Genomic DNA, 18,801 nt, shown 5'->3' on the forward strand with positions numbered 1-18,801 from the left:
CATGCTTTATAGTTAAGGTGTTTAAGCTCTGATTATTGCTGTATCCGACCAGCCAGAAACAACTGCAGAGAACTTTCAGAGCTTCTGAGCTCCAGCTAGGTTAGCTTAGGTTAAGCAGGAGGTAGAATAGACAACTTCCGAATTCCTTTCATCTCTAAATTTCATGGTTCTGGGAATTGGTAACATCCAGGAATCAGAGAATGTTAGACCTGGGAGGAAGTTTTAAGATAATTGGGTTCAAGCCCCTCATTGTGCTGGTGAGGAAAGTGGAGAGACAGGAGCTGGGCTGGCTCTGAGGGACAGAGTAGTGGTGGGGGTGGTGTGTGGGGTGGGGTGGGGGCGTTGGGGGAGGCCCAGGCCTGATCTCACATGACTGGTCAGTGCAGTGGCCTGGAGACAAGAAAGAGAAAAGAGGGGCCACACACAGTTCTGGCAGTCATTCCAGGATTATCACAGAGGTGTGGGGGTGTGAAGGGTTGTGTCACCAGCCAGAATCTGATCAGAAGCCAGTAGTGGTTGCTGTGTCTGAGGTCACCCCCACAGACAGGGCCAGGGAGACTTCTGCACTTCCCTTCCACTGGCCTGGTTGCTTCTCCTGGTTCACCAGTCTCCAGAGCAGAATCTGCTTTGTTCTCTTCTAACCTTGCAGGTTAAGCTGGGAAGCCCATAGCTGACTCTGTTCATCCTCTGTGGCTTTTGGCCCGTTCATGACCTTGTTCTGCTTTTGGATTCTTCCTTTACCACATTCCTAAGGGTCTTTGTTTTTGCAGCCCTGGGTCTGGAGCCAAAACCCTCTCACTTTTGCGACGTGCCTGGAGCTTTCCCACACGAGCAGGACAGAGTCCAAACTACTTCACTCTTGCTAACCTTTTCCCATCCTGCTGTAATGTGTTTGGTCGCCAGAGGAAAAAACCCGGAGAGATTCTGATTAAACACCTCCTTTATTTGTTGACGCCAACCACTCTGATGGGAACCACCTTCTTCCTAATGCCAAGCACACCATACTAGTCTCTAGCATCTCTTGTTTTTTCATGAGATATTTGAACATAGTTGGAGGACTTCAGCACTCATCATACGATCAGGCTTCAGGAACTCTGTTTTAGTCGATTACGAGGGGAACCTTGGAAAAACAAAATGCACAGTAGGCAGCATCAACAAGCCTATTATACCACTTGGACATAGCTTTTCCCTCATGCTGTTTTATCTTATACTCATTAAGTACACTAGCTGAAAATATCATGCCTGGCTTTATGCCTTCCATTAGGGAAATCAAATACAGGAGAAATTAGGATATATTAAACAAATAAGAGAGAGTGATTTTTCCACACTTTACTAAAAGATTTGCCGGTAAAAATGTATCCTTAGTTCCTTTATGTATTTCAAAGGTTATTGTAGATCATTACATCTTTGATGGAAAGTATAATTTAAAGTTAAAGCCGCCAGGAACCGTGGCCTATTAAAGATTAACTAGATATTAAGAAAAAGAGTTTGTGAAATAATTTCAGTCATTTGGAGAGGATGAGGATATTTTGTTACATCTGACTTACACCCAGTATTCCTGGGAATGTGTCGTTGAGAAGAAGCAAGGTACAACTCTAGCTACTTTTGTTTCTTCCTCACTGTCTCAGGAATCCTCTGTACTGATCGGTTCAAGCCTTTTTTGCTCTTCTTCCTGGACGTGTTAACCATAACTGTAATCTCTGAAAGGCATGGGATGCACAAAGGGAAATGGCAGGAAGGGCTGTGAGTGATGGAAAATACTGTTAAGGCCTCTGTGTTATGTAAGAAGACGGAGTTGTTTGGGGACCATTGGTCATTGACACGTGTCACGGGGAGATTTCCAGGGTGCTATGCTTAAAGGTTGGGGAGAGACATGCCTTTTTTAGATGTTTTAGGTGTTTTGTTTTTGTTTGTTTTTTACCGAGCAATTAATTGACTGCTTGAGCTAAAAAGTTCTCTCGGGAGGATCCAGCAGATCATCTTTTTAAAACATGTGGATCCAGCACATTTTACTGTTAATGTTTGTGCATGAATTGCTCTGAACCTCTACCTAAGCGCAGAAGTAGCCTGTATTTAGATTTCCTTTACTTACTTATTATTCAGCTATGGAAGATGGATGGTCATGCTTGACCCTTTAGAAGTCCTGTGCATTATCTGCCCAAGTTAAAACATACATGTTCGATGATCATGGCGTAAAGTCCGAGGAGAAAGTTAGGGTTCCAATAAGCATCTGAGTAATTATTATCTCTCAGTATACAGGGAGTTTCCCATGTGCTCCGAGTTTACTTCCTAGACTAAAAGTTTCTGGTTTGAGTAGCTTTCATATAACTTCCTCAACATATGAGGAAGCTTTCGAGCAATTTTTTTACCCACATTGTTAAGGATATACAGGCAAATTGAGGCAGACATATCAAATTCTCTATTGGTTATGTACTCAGTCTTATTGTATTCACTCATAGACAGTTTATAAAATCCCATTTTTAGGATGTTGAAAATGAGACATGAAAGTTTACTAACTCGATTTTCCCTTTTATTATATTTTACTTCCTATCAAGTGGAATTTCATTTAGACTATACTGTATAATAAATTTACATTATAATACAGTTTACATGTTGGGGAAAAGATTGAAAAAGTCAGAAGATATCCGGAAAGAAAAAGTATGGCATAAAATTATATATATATAATAAGTCTCTCTATATAGTAATAGTTTAAAATAACACTTTGTTAACAGTAATTTATATAGCTGTGGTCTCCTTTTTAAGAATGTAAGATTCTAAGACAAATACATCTTGTTCCTTTTTGTGCCTACTAAATGCTTTGCGTATGGTAGGTACTTAATAGATGTTGATTAAATGGAGTCCATATCTTTTGTTTACTAACATGATAAAGAGAAATATGAACCACAGACAGAATTCTTTAGGGATGAAATGCTTCTGCTTAAAATACACACATGGTTAGGCTAAAAATGGGCTGTTAGTCTAAATTACCTAAATAATTTTCTCAGTCTCTAACTTTACTGCTGAATTCCTTGTTCATGCCTAGACCCCATCCCTACTATCAAGTTAGTCTGTCATTGTCACATAAGCACTTAATGACGTAGAGAAGGAAAATATTCAATGACTGCCTTAAGTTAAATACAGCGAATATCATGTGTACAAAAATGGGAGGCCCGTTAAAATACAGTCTCTACTTGATCAGTGTAACATATGGTTGGGGCTTTATTATTGAAAAGCATTTAACTTTTTTATAAGTGTTACTTCTAAGAAATATATTTTCTTAGGATATGTTGGAGGTCTCTGAGGGTCTATAACTGTGTGGAAGTATATATGATTATATTTATCAAGGTTCTGACCAGAAACATACCGTATGTACTTAACATATACTTAAATTTGGTATTTAAAGGATATTTAATAAACAAGAGTATTTACAAATGTGTTGGCAGAAATTAGGGAAACCAGAAAGGGATAATAGGATATTCTGAGGCCAGCAAAAAATAAGCACCTACCTTTGCTAAGCAGGGTTGGAGGGGCTAGATTGGGAGCCATTATTAGAACTTAGAAGGGTGGCCCTGTGCAGAGAAGTGCCAGAGAGGAGCAGTGACCTTCAGCCAAGGACAAAGGCCAACCCATGTTGGGCAGATATCCCTCACTCTCTTCCCACAGAGGGATCTCCCGACTGTGCCTTCTTTTGGAACCAATAGGAACATGGAGGAAGGAGGATTTCCTCAATGCATAGGTCATTATAGGTCAGCCTCCCAGGGTGTAGAAGAGCACAGAAAGACAGAGGGAGGTTTGGGGTTCCTTAACTATTTGTTGGATAGATGAATGGCTGCTTATTACTTTTCTTAATAGATGGTTTTGTTTCTTTTCTTTTCCCTTTTTTAAGATTTATTTATTTATTTTTAGGGAGAGTCAGTGTGTGTTGAGTGGGGTAGGGAATCTCTTAAGCAGAGTCCCCGCTGAGTGTGGAGCCCTAAGCTCTTGGTCTCAGGACCTTGAGATCAGGACCTAAGCTTATCAGGACCTTGCTTAACCAACTGAGCCACCCAGGTGCCCCAGTTTTGTTTCTTTTAATTAACAGTGCTACTTCTTGCCTTCTTAAAAATCTGTATTATTACTCGAATAAGATAAGGATTACTTAGTGGAGTGCCTACTATGTGGAAAGCATTTTGCCAGGTCTGCTGCTATGAAACTAGCGGCTAATGCAGTTGTATCTTGCTTTACATAACAGACCGATGCTGAAAGCAGTGAAACAACAGTTGATATTAAATAGTTTGAAGTGACATTATAAGGTAATACAAAATGCCTCCTTTCAAGTAAATTTGGGAAGGTTGCTTTCTAGAGCAATCCTGAAGGGGCATCCCTGTCCCGTACAACTTCCAGAGATGGTAGAAATGTTCAGTATCTACACTGGGATACAGTGGCCACTGGCCTCATGGGGGCTATTAGGCACTTGAAATTGGGCTAGTGCATCAGAGGAACTGAGTTTAACATTTTTAGCTACACATGGCTAGTGACTCTCATATTGGATACTGAAACTATAATGGATTGTTAAGTAGATATGCAGGACCCAACTTAATTCTTGAATGAAATCCATTTTGAAGTTAAAAGTTGGGTATAGCATTTTCAGATTTTCGGATTACTGTCCTCCATATATAGGAACCTTATAAATACCAATCACCAGAATATAAAGGAAAGAAATTGAAAGCAACTAACGTAGAGCAGGTCCTAAGGCTTTAGATAGTAAAAGCAAAGCAAAAAATACAAGAGCCCTTCCTGTTACATACTATATGCTTTACAAATGTAGGTTATATTTATTTAGACTGAGTTCTATTTTGAAATGACCACTATATCCAGGTTTCTTATCATTAAGGTGTTTACTTCAACTAAAAATTAATACATTTATTTCCATGATGTAGTTATTCTTGATATTTGATCCTTAATCACCACACTAGTTGCTTCCATGCAAGAGGAATTGGTTACAAAGAAGATATTCAAAGAGTAAAGATAGGAAATTAATATGTACACAGCCGGAAGAACATATGACTGTTCTTCATTCCTTTTTTTTGTTTATTTTATTGAGTTCATAGGATGTGTGTATGTGTGTATGTATTATATATGTGTATGTTTGTGTATGTGTATGTGTGTGTTTATTCAGCTTTATAATAAAATGCCTCAATTTGATCTGAGAGTTCCCTTGAAGGTTTATCTGAAAAAAAAAAAAAAAAAAAAAAAAGACTCAAAGCCATAATTATTTCATAAGGAAAAGCAGATTAGCACATCATAGTGTAATATATTACCTGAATACAGCTGAAAATGCTTCTCAGGGCATTAAGTTCACGGATATTTGTTTTCTTATTATTTCTCATACTACTCAAGCCTACCTCTTGCCTACCGTTTTCCACATTATACTTCATTTGACCCATCTTAGACTGTGCCTTTTATCAGGAACAGGTTCTAAGTTCAATACGACAGATTTTGAAAACGGCCCAAGAATGTTTTTGATTTCTTTACTGTGGTAACATACATATAACATAGCATTTCCTGTTTTAACTTTTTTTCGGTGTACGGTTTTGTGGCATTAAGTACATTTACCTTGTTGTGCAACCATCGCCACTCAAGAACATTTTTTAATCCTTAATATTGGTGATGTTTCCAGTTTCATGGAGATTTGTTTCTTTTCCAAAAAGAACAGCAAGAAAATCATCCACAAATCCCCCTTCATGTCTGTAAAGAAATGTCTAAAATCCTATCTAATGGCATTTTTAGAGTGGTATTAAATTAGCAAAGCTCTTGTAAGCTTGTTTGTTAACACACAAAAAGAACTTGTTGAAATAACTTTTAAAATGAAAATGGCACTTTAAATAGGAAGAAGCAGTTATTTTGTGTCTTTCCATATCACTTCTGAAGGAGTTTCATCAGAAGCCCAACTAACATTCTGGAACAGTGACACAGTGTGCTAGCAGAAGATTTGTGATTGTAATATATGGGGTCTTTCACATTTTGTGACTCTCCTTCCTTTATTTCTTAAGTTCGCATCCTTTCTTTTGTTCATTTCATTGATTTCTTGAGAGGACACTAAGACAACAATGAAATTTTTACTCATTTTTGTGTGTGGCAAAACACATGCCTAACAAAGTTCTGTGAAAATACTAAAGGTAAAACCAACTTTCCTTCCACAGTAGAGTTCATCCTTCTTACCTGTTGCCATGGTAACCAGGTAAACACTAATAAAACTAAATGGGTGTCAAAATTTCCCATGTAATTTGTGTTGAAAATTCTCCATTTAAAAAAATGTTAGCCGGGTAGGGGAGGGAAAGGTTCAAGCAGTGGAAGAGAAGGCAAACTTTATTTGAATATAGAAAGAGAGTTGAGGGAGTAGAAATCTGTGTTGCTGAGAAGAGAGTTTTCAGAGCAGACTGTTCTGGTATTTTATACCAATTATGTGCAGCTATTGCTTTGAATAAATTTTGCTGCCCTGCTGAGATTTCCTTTTTACAAATCCTGGAGCAATTATAAGATGGAAGTCTGGAATGTATAAACAATGTCCTTTGAACAGTAAATGAGCCTCATTCTTATAAAACGAAAGGGTAGGAATGTACTACCTTTTATCCTATGGTTCTCTGCTTTTTTTTCTTCCTTAATCACCGGACTAGTGACTAGAAACTAGTGACTCCTGCATGAGTATACAAAAACATGAATTTTTGCCTAGAAATACTTTTAAAGTATAATTTCCATCAAATTAAAATTTCTCTGTTGCTGGAACATAATAACCAGAATACTTAATACCTGCTCAGTATAGCTACTGATTATATATTTCTATTATATTCTGTTGTATTAGTAACCTTAACGTAACAGTACATCAGTTTGTAATAGATTACAAGAAAGAAAACACAGCACCAAGGCAGTGTTCATGGAGAAAAAAATGACAGCCTTAGAGCATAGCATGAGTCTGAATTTCCAAATGTCAGCTTGTTTTATGTGACAGAGCAATGCACACTAATCATGGTAAACCATATATAAAATCCTAAGGAGAAGTCAACTGTCACTTGGAGTTAACTGTAGAAAGCCTGAACTCTCCATTATTTTCCTGAACTTCCAGGCCTTATACAATGTTTACAATAAGGTTTGGAGAGTTGCCTAGCACTGGAATATATACAATTAAACAACACAGTTGAACAGCCCTTTTATGTCAGTACTGCTAAAAGACAGCCATTATACTCACATGATAGTCATTCTTGAAACTCTTAACCTAAACAGGAATGGAGAACTTTCATTTGTAATTCTGTCTAAGTGCATGTGGGATTTGATTTGATTTGATTCACACAAACCCCAATGGAAACTAAAGATAGCAATAATAAAGGGATCACTGAATGAGAATTATTTCTTTGACTGTCAAAGAATTTAATACTTTTATTTTGTTTGTGACTGAGCGTAAGCATTCAACTCTTTGGACTTTAATGTAAGCTTATATAAACAAGGGAGATGGTGTTTAAATTTATTACGGAGTGAATTTTTTTTGTTTGAAAATAACTTTACATGAGAAGTCAATAAAAAATACACTTCCTGGTACCCTCTTTCAGGCATTGACTAAAATAGCAAATGCGAAGAAGTAACAGAATATCATAGATTAAAATGAAACCAAACACAGACTAGCTGTTAAATCCATGTCGTGCTTATAAAAGTTCGATTAGGCTAATCTAGTAGTTATACCCAGTACCTGAAAGGTTAATCCTTCAGTATTGATGGCAACAAGAGGCAAGGATACGTAACCAGAGTGATTTTTTTTTTTTGAAAGGGAAAATATTTAAGAGATTGATTTATAGTTCTGTGCTTTAGTAATATAACTATGTATATTTAATACACGTACTGGGTTTTCTCTGTAATATTTTTTTTCCTGTCAGTTTCCCCGGGATGTTTGGCTTTTATAATCATGAAAATTAGTTTACAGCAACATGAAAATAAAGCATAGCAAGATCACATAACTCCATACTGAGAGGAAGGTTTGAATTCAGTTCAGGCCAGTGGTTCCAACTGTTTTTCCTTCCTCTTTCAAGTCTCTTGTCTAAAATTTGAGAATCTGTCAAGCCCATTTCTAGAGAGTTTGAACTGTTTGACAGAAAGTTGGCCTGTTATAAGGCCAAAAGGTGTTTTTCAGAAAAAGACTGTCAACCTGACCTATGAAAGTTTTGGATCATGGTATTTGAATGGCTGAGTTAGAGCACCTCAGAAAATTAAAAGGTTATCTGAAGTATGATTTTTCAATAAAAAATTAAGCGGTTGTCTCCTCTTACTCCTGGCCTAAAGCTAAACTGAGTTTGGAGCCCTCAATACAGACAACTTTCTTTATAGTACTTTACTTTCTCTTGTAGTATAGATCCTACCGACTTCTCAAAATACTTGGTGAGCTTCCATTTACAATTAGAATATATGAAAGGTTATATTGAGTTAGACCAATGATTTTCCAAACATGATTTTCACCTACTTTTGGAAATAAGGGAGGAACTTTGGGGAGCATTAGTTGACAGTTGAACGAGGTCAACCAAATGCCCAAATATCCCTTAAATAACCAAAGGATCTATCATTTGTGAGTGGCTAGACCATTCTTGGACCTGTTAATGTGTTTGGGACACTGAAAGCAATGTGATCCACACACATTTGTGAAGTACTATTGGCATTCTTTTTTCACCAAGAAAATAACATTTCAAAACTTTTCTCCACTCCTGATTTTCCATGACTTGAGGAAGAAGTTGGGTTATGATTTTATAAACTTTAAAAATATCTCCTTTAAATTTATATTTTTCCAGACTGAAGAGTCCTAATTTTAAAATTATACTTGTGTGGAAATATCTCTATTCTTCTAATCATTTTTGTTGTTTTTCATTTTGTTGGAAGGGCAATAATTATAATTTCCTGTAGCATCCAAGATGCAATTGAGTTTTATACATACTAACATTGGGTTTTTTATTTTATTTCCAACAAATAATTCTCCATGCCCAATGTTAATTGCTCTTTTGGGTTATGGTTCCTGTTGGGCAGCTACTTTTCAGGTGGTCCAAAATGGCTTCCAAACTTTGTTTCATTTGTAACTCATAGTTTAGAGGGATGTCTACTTTACTTTAGTCTCATTCTTACAGGTATTGAGGATCATCTGTTACCTCTTGGACCCATTTTCCCACAGCTCATCCTCATTCTCAGTATGTCAGCGTGATGAAAGAGAGTTGTATGTAGATGTGGGTGTTTCAATGTATACTGCTTCTTTTAAATGCTATATAAAAATGTTAAGTTAAACTAGACATTAGTCCAACAGAGATCATTCTTAGAACTCCCAGTAACTTCAAGGAACTTAAGGGACTTAGGTCATGATTTTTATGCTGGGTTCTTGTTACATATCCTTCCATAATAATGCCCTTTGCACACGTATTCTTTTTTTTTTTTTTTTAATTTTATTTATTTATTTGTCAGAGAAGGTGGGACACAAGTGGGGGAAGTAACAGGCAGAGGGAGAAGCAGGCTCTGCGCTGAGTAGGGATCCTAATGCAGACTTGTTCCCAGGCCTCCGAGATCATGACAAGAGCCAGAGGCAGATGCTTCTCTGATTGGACCTCCCCAGACATCCCTGCATACATATTCTTAACTAGGCATATGGAGAATTCAAAGGTTGGCCATAACCCCCATCTTGGAGAGAGTATAGCATAACTAGAGAAAGTACTACCAAATTAATGGCCCTTAACAACCCAAGATGAGGACCCTGGATGGTTTGAGGAGAATGGTCTGTGGAAAACTGGAGAAACAGAGCTCACTTCTCTCTAGGGGAGATCAAAAAGGTTCTGTGGAAGGGAAAACATTTGTGCCAGCCTTGAAAGAAATAATGATCAGGACGAGTGTTGGTGGCAGAAAAGCCTTGTTATGTTTGAGGGGACGGGAGGAGCAGTGTGCATTCAGTCTGGCAAAGCATGTAGGAAGATGTGGCAAGTGAAAAGTTGTTACTCTTATCCTCTGGGCAATGGGAGCCATTAACATTTTTAAGCTGAAGAATGACAACATTTTAGGGAGATTAATTTAGCAGATGTATGAAGAATGGGTTGAAGGTGAGGGTAACTCTAAGCATAATGAAGATTGTAAGTATTTTAAAGTTGATTCTCTGGGAATCTTGTCAAAGATTTCTTGAAAACCCCTGACTGAGATACCGTCTATATTTTTCAAAGAAAATTACAGTTGAACAACTCTTTTCACTACTGATCACAAAACTATTTAAATATAAAATCAAATATTTCTGCAATGTGTACAAAATATATCTAGTCAAAGTGATTCTACATTTTTCTGTGAATTATTTGAATTTGAAATCACTTTATAAACTCGAGTACTGTGTAAATCCATTCTGCAAAGTGTAGGAATTTCCTGGCAGATATAAGCTATGATACAATTAGAATTCATTATAGAAAGGTACATTGTTTTGAACAATAATAACAAAAATAATAATGATAATGATTACAGCTAACATTTATTGAATATTTGCTGTGTGCCAGGCACTGTTCCAAGGAGTATATGTACACACACCATACACACACACACACACACACGCCAATCACTACTTTAAAATATAACATATAGTAGTTAGGTATGAATTTATTTTATGTTAAACAATAAAAAAGGGAAGAGAACAACATATTAATGTGGTTGATAAACAGAGCAAATTTAACCTAAAAATGTTGTCCCTTTTCATATAATCAAGAAAATACCTGTGTACAGGGCACTGTAGGAAATGAATAATGACACTGTTTTATATTGACAATTGAAAAAAAACTATAGTGTAATTAACATATGCTAGAAAGTAAAAATAAATTGGGTGTACAGAATAATATTTGGGGAGTGGGTTGTGAAGCTATTCCAAGCAGAGCACCAGCTTGGATTTGTTTTTCTCTTTCATCTAGAGCTGCCCAGCAACCTCATGGATTTAAAAATGTATCTGCGCAGTTTTACCATCTTGGTTCAAGAGTCCCACATTCAATGGAAGTGATAGTTCTCTGCATTAGGCTTCAGGTGTTGCCAGTGCTGGTCGAGCCTCTTTACGAAGGATCTTCTTGGAGCACCTGGGTGGCTCAGTCGGTTAAACATCTGATTTTGGCTCAGGTTATGATCCCTGGGTCCTGTGATCGAGCCCCGCATTGGGATCCCTGCTCAGTGGGGAGTCTGCTTCTTCCTCTGCTTCTGTTCGGGCACGCTCTCTTTCTCTGTCTCTCTCAAACAAATAAAATCTTTTTTTAAAAATCTTTTTTTTCATTCCTCCTTTCAGAAATTAATAACCCCACCTCCTCCCTGCTTTTCATTGTTTTATGTATTCACTATGAGGTCAGCTTTTTGTTTCCTTAACTTTATTTTTTGAAATCTCTTTTTTTTAACCCACTTATAGAGTTACATTCCAGAATGTCTGTCTCCATAATTATATATGTTGTTGTCTTGTGACAATTTTCTAAGTGCTTCCCCAGAACCATTTTCAAGTTGTTTGCATAAGTCTGGCTTGAGAGACAGTTATAGGGATACCGGTAAGACCTGAGAGAACACAGGTCAGGATTTAAATGCTGAGATTACTGACTCCCTGAAGAAAATTGGTCTTCTGGGTGGGTGGGAGGTACCAGGGTGGGCAACTAGAAACTTTTAGGTAGTGATTCTGGCAGAGCGTTGTCCAACAAAGAAGAAACTAGAACCTACTAGCAGAATGACAAGTGTAAAAAACACCTGAAGCCTTCAAAACCCTGCAGCCCTGAGTTGACATCAGGGGCCATGTCACCTGTATGGGCAGAGTCTGAGGAGACTTGGGAATCTTGGCTGTGGTGGCAGCAAGGATCCAGGGGATCAGGACCAGACCCAGGCAAGAATTTTGGGGTCCTTCATGTCCCAGGAGGCAGACAGAGGTCTCTGTTCCAGCTAAGGTTGAGAATAGGGTACACTTGGAGAAGAGCCATGAAAGAATGATCCAGTGTGAGCTAGTCCAGGTGCAAGGGGAGAATCTGTATCTGGAATGTGTATAATTTGTATATAGCTTATTCTCTGACAGTCTTCATGTTTGCTTGTGAGCGGTTACCATGTCAAGCATTTTGTCCATTTTAAATGATTTCCTGAACACGAGTGGGGATTGAGGGCATTGTAAGAGAAGTACCAAAGTAGGAAACCAAGCCACTGTCTTCGGAGGAGAAGCCTGTATTCCTTCAGGAGGTGACAACAGACCATTTCCCAAGAAGTAGCATCAGGTAACAAGAGACTTTTTGTGCAAGGATCCCTTGGGGCTGGGTTTTGGCATATGTATGTGTAATAATCCCAGCACTAGTAAATACTGACTCTGTCATGGGTAAGGATGCAACTAATGCTAGCAGTTTTTCAGTGAGTTGTTACTAAGCTAGCCCTGCTACCTCTTTGTATGCAAGAGTTTGGATCTCTCTTGCCCAGGAAATTAGATGTCCCCTTTCAAAGCTGATTAATGAAAAAAAGTTGCTCTAGTGATTTCTAATATTATAGTTAAAAAAAAAAAAAAAGCCTTGGATCACATGGGTGACTCAGTTAAGCATCTGCCTTCGGTTCAGGTCATGGTCCCAGGGTCCTGGGATCGAGTCCTGCATCTTCGGGCTCCCTGCTTTGTCAGGGAGCCTGCTTCTCAACTCTGCCTTCTGCTCCCTTTGTTTGTGCTCTTTCTCTCTCGCTATTTCTTTCTTCCTCTCTTTCTGTGAAATAAATAAATGAAATCTTAAAAAAAAAAAAAAGCCATAAGGATGAAGTTTCTTCAAACTTTGCTGCCCAATATAGAAGTTAATCATATTTACTTATGCTGCAGATTTTAACCAAATGATCAAAATTGCATATCCCACATGCTGGGCGTAATACTGTTATTTTGAGCAAAAACTAACCAAAGTAATCATAAAGTACTTTGTCGTTTATCGAATTTTGCTGAAATTGGAGGAATGAGAATAAGTTTACTTCCATTAGAACTGATTTCGCACAGACACCTTTCCAATGCTAGACCATAAAAAAGCAGACCCAAAATGAGGGGTGTGTGTATTTACCCGTCTAACCATTTTGTGACCACACTATAAACATAATAATCCAAAAGTAAATCAGATAGAAACAAGCCATTTGTGAGCAGGGTCATGCCTTCAATTGCTTTGAAATCTGTGTTATGCATATAGTGGATATATACTAATAAATACTTGAGGAGTGCCCCAGAACCATGTATAGCATCATCTTACTCTTTTTAGGAAAATAGCTACTGCATTTTAAAATTTCCAGACGCACACATTTCTCTCCCCACCCACCCAGTACTTGCCTCCTTCACTGAAATCAGAGTGCATTGTATAGTTGATAGCATGTTTGAGGGCTTGTCAGCCTGGATTCAAGTCCACTTCTTCCGGAAGGGATTTCTGGGGTTGTGTTTACTTGTGTTAGCCACCTGGGGACACTCTCTGTCTGAAAGCCCTTGAGTGTATGTTGTCTGCTGGAGGTTTCCTGGTGCCACACTGGTGGTTTGGGTGCAGTACCAGCGATGGTTCAGACTCTCGGCAGAGATTTGTTTCCTCATCACCCAGTTTCCTCCTTCACCCAGTCACGAGCTGCAGACGTGCACGTCTCCCTGCTGACTCCTTCAGCCCGGCAGGCTGGTTTCTTCTTTGCCCTTCCCCAGAGAATGTGACCTTCTGGTGTCCTGGTTGTCCATGGCCCTCTTCTATCTGATTCCTTATTTTGGAGCATCTCTGATTTCTAAGTGATGCATAACATAATTTCGTCCTCTGTTGTCGATGGCATCTTAGATGTGATGAAAGTAGCTCTTTGAGGATGCAGTTTTCCGGCTGACCGTGGCGTTTGAAAGCCCAGACCACGGTGCTACGGATTGGGCTGCCGTGGGACCAGAACCTTTTTCTGTATAGAAGGTGGTTCTGGTGCCCTTGGGCTCCACTCTGAAGGTGTGAGCCAATCTGGATGGCAGCTGATGTCTTAGCAGTGTTCATTCTGCTAAGTCTGTGTGGGGTTGAGGAAACAAGGGCCCACAATAGTTCCTTCATGGCTCTTCGCTCCGCCCAAGTTTCACTGGGAGATGGCACTCAGGTGACACATTTCGTCACAAGTCCCGATTCTTTTCATTAGTTCTCACTGAATACCCCGTCTTTTCCTTAACAGCCACACTTCTGCTTTAAGAACTTGCTGGTCAGCTGCATCCCTCCGCATTTCTCATAGCAGTTCGTCCTCACCTGTTTCTTTGTTCTCATGTGGGCATCCTAGAATGCCCTCCTGAATCACAGTCTCCGCTTGTTAACAGACTATTTATTTCTCTCCTTCATGAGTGTAGCCAACATTCTCTTAATGCGTCTGTCCCCAGGTGATTCTCTTCTTCTTTGGGAAAAGAGACAGGAGGAAGAGAATTAACATGTATTTATTGCCTGCTACCATCAGGTGCTTTATGAAATTATTTTATATAATCTCATGACGACCTGTGCCAGATAATTCCTATTATCCTATTTTATGTAAGCGGGGACTGAGGTTCGTGGAGGCCAAGGAGCTGCCCAAGGCCATAAAGCAGGTAAGGAGTTGAACCAGTCTTTGAAACCTGTGTCAGTGGGGCGCCTGGGTGGCTCAGTGGGTTAAAGCCTCTGCCTTCAGCTCAGGTCATGATCCCAGGGTCCTGGGATCAAGCCCCGAGTCGGGCTCTCTGCTCAGCTCCTCTCTCTCTCTGCCTACTTGTGATCTCTGTCTGTCAAATAAATAAATAAATAAAAGCTTAAAAAACAAACAAAAGAAATCTGTGTCAGACTGCAAGAAGTCAGACCATTTCATTTGATCTCAGTGCTCCATCTGAGGTCTGAGCCTCACTGAGTTTTTGTTTGTTTGTTTTAGCTTCTCTTAGGTGACTTATCTACAGTAAAGATTGAACACACATACAGATTTGAGCTAAAGCAGATGCTGCCTCTGACTCCATCATAGGTATAGTCAAATGAAATTTGGGCTTTCATTTGAGGGGCGGTGTGTGTGTGTGTGTGTACTTGTTGGTTTGGGTTACTGTGTTAACATTTGAGAAATGCGTACTTCTACCTGAGTTAAAAACAAAAGCTGAGGCCTTGCTGATCCAATTCTGAAACATAAAAATCTTAAAATGAGCCTGGTATCTGCTTTGGTGTCTCATTTTTACATGGAGGACTACTTTTGAACTTCTCCCTCTTTAGGATTTGGTAAAGCATCTGTTGAAAGCAAACACTATTTTTTATTTACATAGCTCCATTCTGAGAAACCCTAGAACTTAGGATATAATTTATTGAATACCTTTAATGTCCTAAAAGAAAACAATTTTAAAAACTTTTGTTTTTATAGGTATGATTGACAGACATCTAAACCACTTGGGACAGGAATAATTGCAATAAAATTATAATAAGACACTTTGAGTGTATATATACCATATGATAATAATACATGAATACATGTTAAGCTAAAAAAAGCTTTACTGATCAGTGTTAGAACCCAGAGAGAGAGGCTTTATGGAAGGTAGGTGACATTCATAATTACTAGATACAGATTGAAATTCAGAAATGTAAGTGTGGGGGGGGGTTGTACACATACCTGTAGCCCTACTAAGCCTAATTTATTTACTGGCTTCTTGGTCTCTACTGGTTGTGTGTACCCAAGGTTGTGATTACCCAAGCCATAATAAGCTTGGGTAATCTGGAAGGCAGCTATGCTCACCACTGTACCACCAACGCTGCACAAACTTGGGTAATCTGAACTAGCCTCCTAATCTTACAGGCTGTACCATGAACTTTGATGATTATTAAGTACTCTCAGGAGAGGGCATTAGAGAGAGGAGAGAATTCTGTCCCACAGTCCTCACTCTTGGTTTCTGAGCCAAGCTTGTTTTAATGATTCCACATCAGGATTCCTTCTTCCTGATACGGCTGTGATCTGGTTAGTGTCCGACATTTTCACACCCTTAAACCTGGCCTCTCTTTGAAGGTAAATAGTAGCCAGGGTAGCCTGACTGCAGGCCTGGGGTCTGACAGGTGATGACTGGGAGTAGTGCGTTTCTTATCTTTATCAAATAAAAAAGTTGAATGAAAAATGTAGGATTGAGTCTGTCACTTGCAGTAACATTGGAAGTTAGCCAACAATATTGAGGCCTGATTTTCTTCAAGACAGGTGGCAATGTGTATTTGTTGTGCAGAAACTATATACAGCTACCTTAGAGAAAAAGAGAATAGAAAATACTTCTAGTCTTGGATTTCTATAGCATAGAGCCATGAGACGTTGGGAGTGCTATGGTGGTGTTGTGTCTACGCCAAATTCAAGTTTCACTCTGTCACCTACTGTTGTCATTAGCAGTGACAGGTTAGCTAATTAATCTGTCTTTTGGAAAACTTTCAAAGAGAGATTACCTTATTTGGCTTTTTGTCTTTATAATAGTCTGATTGATAATAATTCACTTTGGAACTTCTTCAAAACTCAGTTGCTTTAATGCCCTTTCAAAAACTTGGCGAGAAGATGGTTAAAGGCAAATATTGACAGTTATATTTTTGGAACTGTAGTAATACGCCATCCTGTAAATAAGCACGCTGCAGTTACTCTTGGACAATTTCGAACCTAACGGAAATCCTTCCTTGCTGTATACAGAAAACTACGTTGCAGAACATGACAAGATTCCTAAATAGGAATTAGTCCACTCATCTGGGCCTTACAAGGGCAAGGATCTATTCTTCATACCCCAGGGTTAATGACACATTCAACAAATATTTGTTGAGTAGATGGGCATTTGAATGAATTTAAGAAAATGTATGACTTTTAAATAAATGGTACGTAAAGGTGAACTATTTTAAAAATCGATGTAATATCCAGAGAGCTGCAGGGAAATAACATAAGAGCTTATATATCTACCTGAAAGTATTAATAGCCATTAATGTGTGCCACATATGCTTTACTTCCTTTCTTCTTTTTAGATAAAAGACATAAAATATTGACTTCCCTACCTCCTCACAGCTGCCTGTCCTTGTGAATTTTGAGACTACTGTTCATGTCCTCATAGTTTTCCTACATTTATGTGTATTAATAACATTCAGTAGTGGATTATTGTGTGTGTGTGTGTGTGTGTGTGTGTGTGTGTTAAAGATTTTATTTATTTATTTGAGAGAGACAGACAGATCACAAGTAGGCAGAGAGGCAGGCAGAGAGAGGGGGGGTGATGCAGGCTCCCTGCCGAGCAGACAGCCTGATGCAGGGCTCGATCTCAGGACCCTCAGACCATGACCTGAGCCAAAGGCAGAGGCCCAACCCACTGAGGCACCCATGCACCCCTATTTTGTGTTTTTAACTTTATATTTAGGATATCATACTCTATGATAGAGGATCATTCTGAAGTTTGGTCCATGCAGACTTAACGTTTTTGAGGAATGTCCATGTTGTTTACATATTGTATGTCTATTTTATGTTTCATTCCTTAGTAGTTTTCTGTTTTATGCCATGATCTGTTCAATTTTTGATGCATAATTGAATTGTTGCACATTTTTTCATTGTTATGGGAACAACATGTCCTTGAATATCCCTGTCTGGGATGGCATGTATGGCAGCTTCTCTGGGGATGATGCTGGAAGTAAAGTGGAGAGTGTGTTGTTCGCACCCTGAGAGGGCTGTCTTTATCCTTCTAACAGCACGCAGGAAAGGATCTCTCCTCCATATTCTTTCAAAGAGGCTTTTGTATCTAGTCAAGTGAAGTGGTTTTGTGTTTTTTGTTTTCTTTTTTTAAGTTTAAAGTAGATGGGTTAATTGCTATTTAATTTCACAAAATTCAAATTCTTTTTCATAACCGTAGAGAAAATAGGAAGACAACATATTACACAAAACACTTGTGAATGAAGTCATGGAATGAACTAGAAGGTATTGGGTTAAAAGCCCTTTTGTTGCCCTCCACCCGGGTTGCTTTGGACTACACCGCAGTGCCTCTCATTCAGAAGGGGTGGTGGCTGAACATTCCCCACTGACAAGATCCAGTCTTGTATCAGCCTCAACTGAGGCCATTTGAGAGGCATATTAGGAAGTGAAAGAAAGCTAATGAAAGGTTCAGGATCAAATAGCTTAAGTGGCTTTCACAGTCATTGGATTAACCATCCTGACCACTCTGCACATCTTCATGAACTTCTCTTTTTTGTAGAAAAGATCCCTCTTTTATGTGGAAGTTACTATTAGCAGAAATGAAACCCTAGTTTTGTCAGAAGGGAAAAAAAAGGCACTATGAGTACTTTTATGTTATCTTTATCTTGTTGTTGTTGTTTCCTCTCTCTGACAGCGGGCTCTGTTTTCCTCTCAGGTCTGCAGGAAAAGCCCATTTCCTTGACGTGCTTTTCCTTTCACGTGTAAATAGCAAGGGTTAGACTCCCTTTTTAGCCCCAAATCTCTTCCCTTCTTCTCAGATACTCGTTCTTCAACTGAAATGTCTATATGAATTGAGCAGATGACCATGGCTAATGTGATGTTCTTTACCTTTTGTTTAAATTCTCCATTCTTCTTGCCAGAGGCCTTTATTGTTGCGAGTATCATTTCTATCTACTCAGTACTAGACTCGAAGATATCATGTGGTTGTCAAGTTCCTCCTGGGTCTCCTCACTGCTTTTGCAATCAGCCTTCCCTTTCCTGCTCTAATCTGACCAGTGTGATATGTAGATTATAGGATCCTATAGGATCAGAGAAGGTTTCCTCAGGGCTGCTACCCTGAAGTCCCCCGGGGCGAAAGACATATATGGGAGCAAAGGGCAAGGATCATCATGTCTTTGTCATTTCAGT

General features: G+C 38.9%; 1 protein-coding gene and 1 long non-coding RNA gene across 6 annotated transcripts in view; one reads left to right on the forward strand and one right to left on the reverse strand.

The window, feature by feature from the left end:
- The window catches only part of RBMS1 (RNA binding motif single stranded interacting protein 1), a 209,697-nt gene that overhangs the window by 13,413 nt on the left and 177,483 nt on the right, over positions 1-18,801 (forward strand). The gene's annotated exons all lie outside the window — the stretch shown is intronic.
- LOC131827175 (uncharacterized) overlaps positions 10,506-18,801 on the reverse strand; it is a 36,172-nt gene continuing 27,876 nt past the window's right edge. Inside the window, exon 3 of the long non-coding RNA XR_009351926.1 lies at positions 10,506-14,379. This is a non-coding gene — a long non-coding RNA (uncharacterized LOC131827175). The remainder of the gene's footprint in view (positions 14,380-18,801) is intronic.

This window comes from Mustela lutreola, chromosome 3 (assembly GCF_030435805.1).
Source record: "Mustela lutreola isolate mMusLut2 chromosome 3, mMusLut2.pri, whole genome shotgun sequence".
Lineage (NCBI taxonomy): Eukaryota > Metazoa > Chordata > Mammalia > Carnivora > Mustelidae > Mustela > Mustela lutreola.